Raw genomic sequence first — 12,148 nt, forward strand, 5'->3', positions numbered from 1 at the left:
ACACAATTTTAATAATTGTATTCAGAGAATTCCTTTGGATAAATTACCAGATGGAGCATACTATTAAGCCATCTCAAATTTTGTCTATTATCACTAACCCACTTAGCCCACCCAAACCCAACAGTACAACCCACATTCCCAGCATATTGCATGTTTCTGTCAATTTTTCCAACATTTATGCATTGTATACCTTCCTAGAACAATTTTGTAATTTATATTGGATGATAATTTCTTGAGGAATCAATACTGAATGTGTCTGAAACGACAATTTTGGCTTTCCAATTTAAAATATCCTATTTCTCTGTATGACTTAAGATACACTGTCTAGACATGGCTCTCCATGCCAAAATCTAAACAGCAGGATCCCAAATAGAAAGGCAATTCATTAAAAAAACACACACACACACACGCACTTAGACAATCATTTCTTGTACATAATTTGGCTAAGGGGAAATAAATGTCTGCCTCAAGAAAGAAAGAAATTGAGAAAGAAATAATTGGTCAAGGGAATCCCAAATTATATGGGTGGAGAAAGGAATTAGAAAGCAAAGCAATTTCCAAATAGATTGAGTGTGACAGGGTAACAAAACTCAGCTTAATTCTCAATGAAAATATCCACGGAATATAAATTGAAGCCAATTTTAAAATCCTCAGTCAAGGGATTAGCTGATGTTCATTATATCTATCTTTTCTCCACAATCTCTATGTTTACATTCCAGACAGCTTGACAAGACTAGAGTTATTTCTTTTGTTGTCATAATCCAAATAATCATCAGTAAAATTATTTGATAGATTTCTCTGCAGTGGAAAATAGAGATTATGTTTTGCCGTAATTATTAAGGCTTAGAGTCAGTAAATGCCCATGATTATCCTCTATCCGCTGTCAGATGTATTTTAGTAAGTGATTGCAAAGTCCTTGAATTCCAGCCACAAACTTTGGTTATTGGTTCAATTAGCAATAAAGCCTGGTGTCTTTTCTTCTGTGATATTTTAGTTTTTCTAGGTAGTTAGGGAAGATACTATGAGATTGCTCATTGCCAGAGAGCCCATGTTCATCATTATCTATCTGAGTCCCTTTGGGCTCAGAATATTTTATACAGTTAATAGTTTTTCAGGCTTCTTGAGATATGTTACCTGTCTTTAGTTATTCACATGTTGAAATTCCATTCAGCACACTGATTTTCAGGGTACTCCACTTTACGCTAGAGTTGTGTTCCTAAAGACTTTAAATAATTCAAAACTCACTCAATTCAAGACTTATCCTGATAAACTAGGTTTTATATTTACCATCTAAAGAGGGTAATTCCACTTGAAAAGACATAGTTACAATTTATACAACGTGTTATGAGATCAAATTAATATTGGGATTTAATTTTTGGGATGAGAATGGTTTTGCACAAAGTTAGAGCTTTTTATGGTCTATGTCACACTATTTCAAATACAGGTAAATCACATTTATATAAAACATAAACATGGTAATTATAGAATTGTGTTATAAGAAGTTTGTAGTAAGCCACAAAGTCATAGACATATGAGTAAGCTTAAGAGAAAGATGTTGAATAAATTATGCAATAATTATTGAACACTAGTAATTATTGAGAGAATAAAAGACCCCTTTCTTATGCCAAACTGAAGAACATCCTTTAATCCATGAAGGAGCCCAAGCAGCTTGAGTAGAAATCACACACACACACACACACACACACACACACACATCTCTTTTTGTTTCTACCATTCTCCAGACATTTCCATTTGCAACAATGAATGCTGATTGGGTCTGCTATTCCCCTTCTTTTCTCTTCACCTTGCTTATTTTTCTCTTCCTCTTTTTCTGCCACAATGTAATATGCTAGACATAATTATTTTCCTGAATAGCTGCCATTTACTAACATCCCAAGAACTCCTACCATGTGCAGTTAGATTCACGCATGCACTAATGATCAAACTCCCCACAATAAACACTATCAGCTGACCAAGTCTATAACCAGAGTTGAAGCTCATCATACAGTTCATACACCATTGCGGAAAACTGGAACCAATGCCTGGCTCAGACATGAACGACGACAGCTAATAATGTGGTCATCTAGGGATAGGATATCAAATAGATTTCAAATATTGTGAAAATTGAGATTGGCAAATAGAATATTGGAGACTATTGTCTTGAAGATTCAAAGGCAGCATTGATGACAAGTATGCCAGGATGACTGAGTGATGTCTGCCATGGGTGTAGACAGGGGATTCCAGGGATATATGCCATGGAGTTGAAACTTGAATTGATGCCTCATGTCACATATTGGGTGTCCTTGACTTAGGTGGTAAGTAGATAGATGATGCCTAATGCCTAAACATAGCAATATTTGTCAGTCTCCTGGGTGACTGACAAATACTTGGAGATCAACCTCTAATAGTTAACCACCGAGAACATTGAATGCTACTGCTAAAAACTCAGACCACAAACCCGAACCTGTATACCAATTAATGCTGTCTAAATATCTGGTCACGTTGACTGCACATCTGGAGTCTCACCTCCCTCAGTTCCCAAAATATGGGTACTTTTCCTGGAACTTCTAACAAGCAAAATGTTTACAGTCTAGAACCAATGGGGAGGATTTCTTCCTGCCAAGAAAGAGCAGAACAATGTGGTGGGGACAGCAGTGGACAGAGTCAGGACTCTCAGATGTTGGTAAGGTTGTGGAGAAAAGTGAATGCTTACACACTGTTGGTGAGATTGCACATATTAGCTCAGCCCCTGTGGAAAGCAGTTGGGAGATGTCTCAAATAACTAAAAATATAATTGTCATTTGACCCAGCAATCCCATACTGGGTGCATAACCAAAGAAAAATAAATTGTTCTACCAAAAAGACACCTGAACTCATATGTTTACTGCAGTACTATTTATAATATCAAAGACATGGAATCAACACAGGTGCTTACCAATGGCAGATTGGATAAAGAAAATGTGTACACAATGGCATACTACACAGACGTAAAAAAGAAAAAAATCTGTCTTTTGCGGCAACATGGGTGTAGCTAGAAGCCATTATCCTAAGCAAATTAATGCAGAAACAGAAAACCCAAGTACCCCACATTCTCATTTATAGGTGGGAGCTAAACACTGGGTACACAAAACACTGTGAACACGAAGATGAGGACAATAAACATCTCCAAAAGTGGGGAGGGAAGAGGTGAGCAAAGGTTGAAAAGCTATCTGTTAGGCACTATGTTCACTGCTTGGGAAACAGGATAATTAAAAAAAGAAGAAAGACAAGTGAGGAAACTATTACAGTGGGAGGAGTATCTGAGAAGAGGAGAGAGTACTAAAATACATGATTTCTTTTTTTTTCTTTTTTTTTTTTTTTTTTTTTGAGATTGAGTCTCACTCTGTCCCTCAGCTGGAGTGCAGTGATGTGATCGCGGCTCACTGCAAGCTCTGCCTCCCGGGTTCACGCCATTCTCCTGCTTCAGCCTTGCGAGTAGCTGGGGCTACAGGTGCCCACCACCACGACTGGTTAATTTTTTGTATTTTTAGTAGAGATGGGGTTTCACTGTGTTAGCCAGGATGGTCTCGATCTCCTGACCTTGTGATCCACCTGCCTCAGCCTCCCAAAGTGCTGGGATTACAGGCATGAGCTACCACACCCGGCCAAATACATGATTTTTATGGCACTACTATCAGGTTTTGGAATTTCAGTATTGTTTCTATGTGCATTGCCACATAATTTCCCAGCTAAAACTAGCAATTATGAATGTTTCTATATTTCCCATCATTCATCAACAATTTGCTAAAAATAAAATAAAATAATAGTTTGATTTAAATTTACCAAGTGATATGCATACATGACATCAGCTGACGCTTTCCATCACAAACATTACCATAAATTTATCATTCTATTTAAATTGCTATGATAATAGAGTAGGCATTGATGCATATATAAGTCTTCTAGCGTTTTAGGAAGTACAGTTTCTTATCAGGGGCCTATAAACTACAGCCGCAGGGAAAGTCCATCCCCTCTGTTTTTTCAAGTTTTATTGTCGCATAGCTATAATCATATCATTTACATATTGTCTTTGACTGTTTTTAACCTTACATTATTGCATAGTTGTGACAGAGGATATAGCCTGAAAACCTTAAATATTTATTATCTAGTCCTTTACAAGAAAAGTTTTCTGACCCCAGTTCTGAGCTATCAATTTCAATAAAACAGCATCAGCTTACTGTAGTTCAGAAATGCTAGAACAACTTCCAAGGGGAAATTAAAGGTAGTCTACGGTGATAGAAAAATGCTCATAGTGGTAAGCCATAATCAATGCACTGAAATAAATTAAAGTCATTAATTGCAGGGAAAATTGTAAATAAGCAAGATATTTCTTAAAAACAACAATAACAACATAACTATGTTTTTCTTTTAATGTTAAGAATAGAGTATATAGATGTGCATAAAGAGTTTATTGCTTTGGGGCGCTCAAATATTTTCCTGTGGGTTGATGAGAAAGGAATGACTTTCTTTTTTGATCTATTCCCGTACATGAAAGGAATAGAAATTAGTCTATAATCTAAAAAATATTATCTAAAATAAAATAATTCCTGTAAAGCGATCCTTAAAAGTGAAAACATATCTGCATGACAATAAAATTTTAAACACTAGTTTTCAGTCTATATTATTCAGTGGATGTGTTCAATTTTCTTTACTTGATGTTAGCTAGGAAAGGTCGTTTTTTTGTTTGTTTGTTTGTTTGTTTGTTTGACTTTTTATTCAGCCCTTCTTATTTATGATGTGAGTGAGAAGGTTAGAGGTGGTCTTTAAAATGATGGGATGTCTGCTAAGACATCATTTATGGTCTAATGACCCTTTGAGTTAGTTAACTTCAGTTAGGGTTGTCAGCAGGGAAATTTGATTGGGATATTATGTTTGATTTCTCCTTGTAGTTCACCTGAGGACAGAATCCCAATGCCTTCTTTGTCAGACACTAAAGCAGGAAGAATGCGAGTCATTTCCTCCAGCTTCCCTGATCTTTCACTCTGATGGGTCTCTATCTCAAACTTGCTTTTGTTTCCTTCAACGAGAAGGAAAATAAAGCTATTCTAACCTGAAATTACTAAGTCCCCAAATTATACCTGTTCTTCACTCCCGGTAGGCTTCTTAGTTTTCCTTCAAGTTAGTTCTTTCTCCATCCTTACCTCTTTTCCCATTTTGAGTTCATTTTAATGGTTTTCTTATAAATAAAACTAACCTTGCTCAATTATTATTTTTTTTTTTTTGCATTTTAGCTTTCCATATACAATTGAGTGATGTCTTTTTGAGTGAACTCTGAAACATTTGTGCAAGATTTGCCTCCCAGTTTTACACAGCAGATTGTTTAAGTGTAGGAGAGCTTTTCATACATATTATTTTGTAGACATCATTTTGCTTGTATCTTAAAAGACAGTTCAGCACAGCGGTTAAGAACTCTGAGGACAGTATTCAAATCCTGACTCAGGGCATTTACTTGCTGCACAAAGTTATTTACTTTCTCCTTTCCTGAATATTCACATCTGTAAAGTGGGGATAATAACAGTACTTATCTCATTTACCTGTTTGGAGGAATACATAAGGTAATAGTTATAAAAGGCTTAGAACAATGCCTGGCCAAGTGTAAGTGTTTACTACTACTAGGACTTACTGCTAAGGTCACTGATGCACACTCTGGTCATTATTTCTCGCAAAGTCATTGGGGCCCCTTTTCGCTACTGGGGAGAGGGACACTCATGTTGGGTACTGATGTGGGATGGGAAGGCAAGTCCCTTTTCTAATACTAAGATTGTTACCCAGTTCTTTCCGCTGATGTGTAAGGGGATACAAATTGGATGGCTTTTGCGATCCTTTCACTTATTAAAGAGGAAGTTTAAGAAGAAATGCTCTGCTCTGAACCATCTCCTGCCAGATGCCTTTGAATGTAATGGAGACCATGATGGTTAGAGCTGCTGCAGCCATCTTGTGACAAACAGGGAAAGTAAAAAATAATGATAGACATGCCAGTTACCGTCATTTTGAAACGGAAACAACCCAGCAAATACTGTCTTGGAGTCTTCTTGTCCTGTGAGGAAATAACTTCCTATTTGTTTAGGTCAATTTTAGTTGCAATTTTCTCTTCATGGTAGATAAAAATATTTCAATTGTACAGAATCAACTCTTCTACATAACAACATCTGTTTTTTGAATGCATAGATCTCTCCAGGGGTCCATTCAACCATTCTATGATAAACATTTGAGTTGGTATTTCTGAAATATATATCCAATGATAAAGATTCTCACCAGTGGTTTCTAAGTCTCACTTCAAAAAAACACATAATTTGATATTTTTTAAAAGAAATTCAAGTGTTTCAGTAACTGGATAAGAAAATATCACAAAGCAAAGTCAGTGTCCTCCTCAAGGGTGGGTCTTGGAACAAGTATCCATGTATCCAGAGGTTGGCTCTATTGGTCAAGAAATACTCATGTACCAGGTTAGTGTGGGTCCACCTGGGTGCCCTTGTTTGCACTGTAATAATATCCAAATGATACCTTTAACTGATTTGCATATGTTCCTAAAACATTTTTTAGGCTGGGAGTGGTGGCTCACATCTGTAATCCCAGCACTTTGGGAGGTGAGGCAAGCAGATCACTTGAGCTCAGGAGTTTGAGATTAGCCTGGGCAACAAGGCAAAACCCCCTCTCTACACAATTAAAAAAAAAAAAAGCAAAAAATTTAGCTGAGTACAGTGGCATGTGCCCGTGGTCTCAGCTACTTGGGAGGCTGTGACAGGAGAATTGCTTGAACCCAGGAGGCAGAGGTTGCGGTGAGCCGAGGTCACTCACACCATTGCACTACAGCTTGGGTAACAGGACTAAAACTCTGTCTCAAAGAAAAAAGAAAATATTTTAAATAAAAAAAGAAAGTTAATATTTTTTAACTGGAAACATTTATGGACTACATTGAACATCACAGACATTTTTTAAAAAAGATGAGATGTTTATTAATGAGGTTGTAAATGAAGTAAAAATAAACATCTTCTGGTTTTCCAGTTTTCTTGAAGGGCCAGAGACAAGATGTACCATATAAAAGATATGTCTGCAAAATATGCATAATTTTTCCTCATCTTCCCATGGAACGCTGAGTAAGGACCTGGAAAAGAATCAGACATACTCCTCAATTTCTTCCATGGGATTTTAATAAGTCCTACCATTAATTAAATTTTAAGGAGTTTGCATTTAGAAGATAACTGAGTTAAACAAAGTTAATTACATTCTTTAAAATTATACAAATAACACATGAATATTATCTTATTACAAAAAGACAAAGAAAAAAAAACACTTAAAAAAGTTCTTCTTGCACTAGGCTTAGTGGCTCATGCCTGTAATTTGAGCACTTTTGGAGGCCTAGGCGAAATCACTTGAGCCCTGGAGTTTGAGACCAGCCTAAGCAACATAGCGAGACCTGTCTCTATATTTTAAAAAAGTCCTTCTCATCTCTTTCCACTCTCAGTTCCACTCTAGTCTACAAAAACAGTAACGTTTGCTGCTATATTAATGAGTAGGCATCAGATGTTTTTTCCTATAATGGTACATATTCACATGTGTATTGCATAGGAAAAATGTATATGGGCATGCATGTGTGTGTGTATGAGTGGCTGTTTACCTAAATAACTCCCATATTCCCTACGTATTTTATTTTATAAGTGTTTTGTGACTTCTTTTAAAGTAACAATATCTCTAAAATATTTTGTCAGTGTATACAGATAAAATTAAATCATTTTGAAGATCAGCACCATGATGTGCTGTCATATCCTAATTTTTTGAAACATTCTGCATTCTTGCCTGTTACAATGGTTGCAACAGACCAACAATTTCTACTCACATTAAATTAAGGACTTTTTCTCAATTTGAGTTTGGAGACCCATCCTCTACATCTTAGCAATTCCCCTTTCCCCTGTATCAGAAATCTCTTTCTCTCTATGTGCAGTAGTCATCTCTTGGAGTTCCTGTAGTATATATTTTGATGCTAGAAGTTCTTAATGTTTTTAATTCCTTCCTTGTAGGATTTCAAGTGTTTCCTTCTTCTTGCAAAAACGTGGTAGGAGTGAACTCTTCAAGCTTTTTGAACTTAGATATGGATGTGGAACTTGCTTTGGCTAGTCATTTCTGGCAAAAACTTTACAAGCCAATGGTGACCTTCCACGTTCTCCGCCACATGTCAGATGATCCTAGAAGCAAGTGTTAAGATGGAGCCTTCATTAACCTAGGTCACCGAGTGGCAATGAGAACAAAAGTATTAGCAAACCTTTGTTATATTTGTAGCTTGATAGATAAATAAATGTTTGTTGTGCTAAACTACTGTCAGGATTATTTATTATTTCAGCATAACGTAGTTAAAGCTTAACTGTTGCCACTACGCATTCTTTGGCTTCCAACTTCACTTACTTTCATAAGAAAACTTCTTAGTATAACTGTCTATACTGTATTTACTTTCTCAACTTTTTCCCATGACAGTCATTCTTCAATTCCCAACACTACTCTAAAATTGCTTCCAATAGCACTAATACCATTCATGTTTCCAGATTCAATGGTTAATTCTCAGTCTCTGGCTTGATGTCTCAGGAGTATTCACCATGGTGAAAATTATTTTCTTTTCTTGTCTTCCAGAGTATCATATTCTGATGGTTTTCCTCTTATCCACTAACCATACCATCTGAGCCCCCTTGGTTTATCTCATACAATAGCCCCGAGTGACCTTTTTTTTCCAAGACTTCTATTTTGCTAGCTGAGTTTCTCCATTGTCTTCTTGGTTTATATGATCTGATGAAGCTAGCTACTATATTGGAAAGGCCTACATGGCTAGGATCTGGCTGACTGCCAGTGAGAAATCAAGGCCTTCAATCCAGCAACTTGCCAGCAACTGAACTCTGCTAACAGCCACGTGAGCTTGGATTTAGATCCTTCCTCAGTTGATCTTGAAGATGAGATTACAGCCTTGACCAATGTCTTAATTCTAGCCTGTCATAAACCATGAAGCAGAGAACACAGATAAATCATGCCTGGATTTCTGATCCACACAAACATTGAGGTAATACATATGTGTTGTTTTAAGCTTCTAAGTTTTACCTTAAACTTATTGAGACCAAACTCAAATTTATTACTCAGATTAGATAAATAATATCATTGGCTTCTTCTCATGCAGGTATTGACCTAAATGTCAAATAATTAGAGATGCTCTCCTCTACAACTCAACCTAAAATTGCTGCTTCATCCTCAATAACAAATATCTCAATTTGCTTTATATATAGCTTGTTGCTGTCTTATGACAAAAACTGCTAGTGGTAACCAAATAGCTCTTCTCTCCTACTTCCTCATTAATAGGGCTGCTGGATCCATGACTTAAACACCTAAATAAAATGAAAATAATATCAATATTAAACTCACAAATGTATTGTGAAGACAAATAAGAGAAGACTTGCAAGGTTCCTGGTACACAGTAAAGTACCTGATAAATGTTTGCTATCACTTGCATATTTTTTCCATTATTTATACTGTAGCACTGCCAGTTTTATTTCTTTTGGGACAAATAATTTTGAGTTTCTCCTGTTGCCAGATGACTATCTTTGTGGACAGAATTCATTTATGATACCATAATGTCATAGACTTTTAGCTCTAGAGGGGACATGTAACAATCAACTAAAGTTAATATTCAACAACCATATATGGAGTAGCTATTCGGGACTTGGCTAAGAGTTAGATAAAGTATGCAAATGGAAGAGGATACAAGTTACAAAGATATGTATTCTGCTTTTAAAAGACTGTAAATGGACTTAAAAGATTTGGCAAGTGCAGCCTTACCTCTCCACCTCCACAAGCCTTAGACCCAGTTGCCAACAGTAGACTAAGTGCTTCGCATGCTCAGATGTGCCAGGCCATTTGAAAATGGCCACTCTATGGACGTCCACTGCTCATGTTCCCTGTGGATGTGGGCCAGGAACATCAAGTACTGCCTTTATGGATTCTGAGCCCCTCAGACAGGAGGTGATCCCAGCTTGCACAGAAAAAGGTCTGGCTCTGCCTTGCAACCAGATGGTTGGCTGCAGGCCCAGCTACATTTTTTTTTTTTCCATTTAATTTCTGGTCTGAAAGTTACTGTTTCCAGTGGTGACCTGGGGACCATAAATTTTGAGGCTTGTTGATGAGTTCTGAAAAGTACTGTGTAAATAGATCTTATGAAATGCATTGAGCACTTAAGTCCCAGACACAGCAGTGTTTTCGAACATTATCTCATTTAATCCTTACACCAAATTTCTGATATAGATGTTATTGTTATATCTACTTTACAGGTAAGAAAACTGAGGTTTGGGTTTGGGGACATAAAGAAAAAAATTAAAAACAATCCCTTGAAAGGAAGCTATGAGAATGTTGTGAATATTTAATATTTTCTTTCTCAATAGAGTATAATTTAACATGTAGATTTTTTGTCCCTTAGAGCCTAGTTGGTAAAATATAAGTTAGAAACCAAATCTGACAAAATTGGCACTAGTATTTGACCAATCACGTAAAAATGTTATATAATATGTGTAGCATATAGTAGATACACATCAACACTGTACAGAGAACATAAAGTTCTTTTATTATTTAATCATGTAATGCAAAGGTAATACTTTTGATTAAGTGAGTGGGTCCACAGACTGAGGTTTCTTATTGATCTTTAGTCATTAAAAAATACTCATGTTGCATCATCTAAGATTTTTACTTTCCTTACAGAAGCAAAGGTCTTCATATAAGGCTTTAGTTTCCTTACAGAAGCAAAGTCTTTTTTACATTTTTATGATTGTCTTCTCCAATTGTTTAAAACTTTCATATACCTAAAGCTACAATAATTTGAGCCAAATGCCTTTTATGACTTGTTTCCTGGAACATACGCATGACTTCAGTTTCTCAATGTTTGAATAGAAGAAAGCTTAAAATTTAACATTCAATTGTAATAAATGGGTTTGGGAACAAATGCAACTTACTCTTAGAAATGGCACAGATGGGGACTTCTCTGCAGCATTTCTTAAAGGAGGCTGGTGTAGAGGGCATACCTCGGGCCACTTTTTACTTATCTTTAAGATCACATTTATTTCTATTGACATCGGCATCACTTGAACCAATGTTTTGGATTTTTCTTCATCACTATATTCCTAGAATATTCCTTTACTAGTAATTCTCATGTCCCACTGACTTGCAGAAATGAGTAGGGATACTTTTACAATTGAGAAGAAAACACAAATATACTTAAAAAATAATTCATTGCCAAAGACAATTCCACATACGTGGCTTGATTTCATTAAGAATTATTAGAAAACACAAGGTATGCTTTCCCTGTATTAGGACTGTTAAATGGAACACTCTGTGATAAGTGAAAAAGTTCATTATATGCCTTTCCTCCCTGTTAGGTTGTTTCTCATCAATTTGTAAGATGGTTTTATATATTCTGTAGCTACACTGTTCAATATGTCCTCATTCACTACATGTGGCTATTGAGCACTTTATATATGGCTAGTAAAACTGAGGAACTGAATTTTTCATTTTATTTAATTTTAATTCAATTTAAATAGTCATGTGTAACTTGTGGCTATGATATTGTCTAAGGCAGATCTAGATCTATTATTCCAGCTGACTTAAATACAGGGCTTCTCAAATACAAGGCCAACTTATTTGATTGCATATATAACATTGTAAGGGAAGTTACCAGAATGATTTCATGTAACCATAGAATATTTCTTCTTAGGTTTAGTAAAATACAGTGTATGAGATAAGTACATGTCTGCACACAAATATATGCTAGCTATGTAATAAATTATTCACCACATCCCTAGATAAAATATTTTCATTTTGGTTTATGCGAGTTTGAGCCTTGTTTATGTGTGAGAAAAGTCAGAAGGCAAATACTTTGCCATCGGGATACAGACAGACTAATTCTTGTGTGGAATAATATACAAATATATGTAAATATTCGCATTCTTACCAATGCTCATGAAATGAACTTATGAGAAAACAGAAATATGCAAAATAATGCAAATATGAAAGCAGATCAACTGGCAAGTCCTGCTGTTCAACATCTAATGATCATTGCATAACTACCTGGATATAGGAATGTTATTCA

This window comes from Trachypithecus francoisi, unplaced genomic scaffold (genome assembly GCF_009764315.1).
Source record: "Trachypithecus francoisi isolate TF-2019V2 unplaced genomic scaffold, Tfra_2.0 Lachesis_group0, whole genome shotgun sequence".
NCBI classification, from domain to species: Eukaryota; Metazoa; Chordata; class Mammalia; order Primates; family Cercopithecidae; genus Trachypithecus; species Trachypithecus francoisi.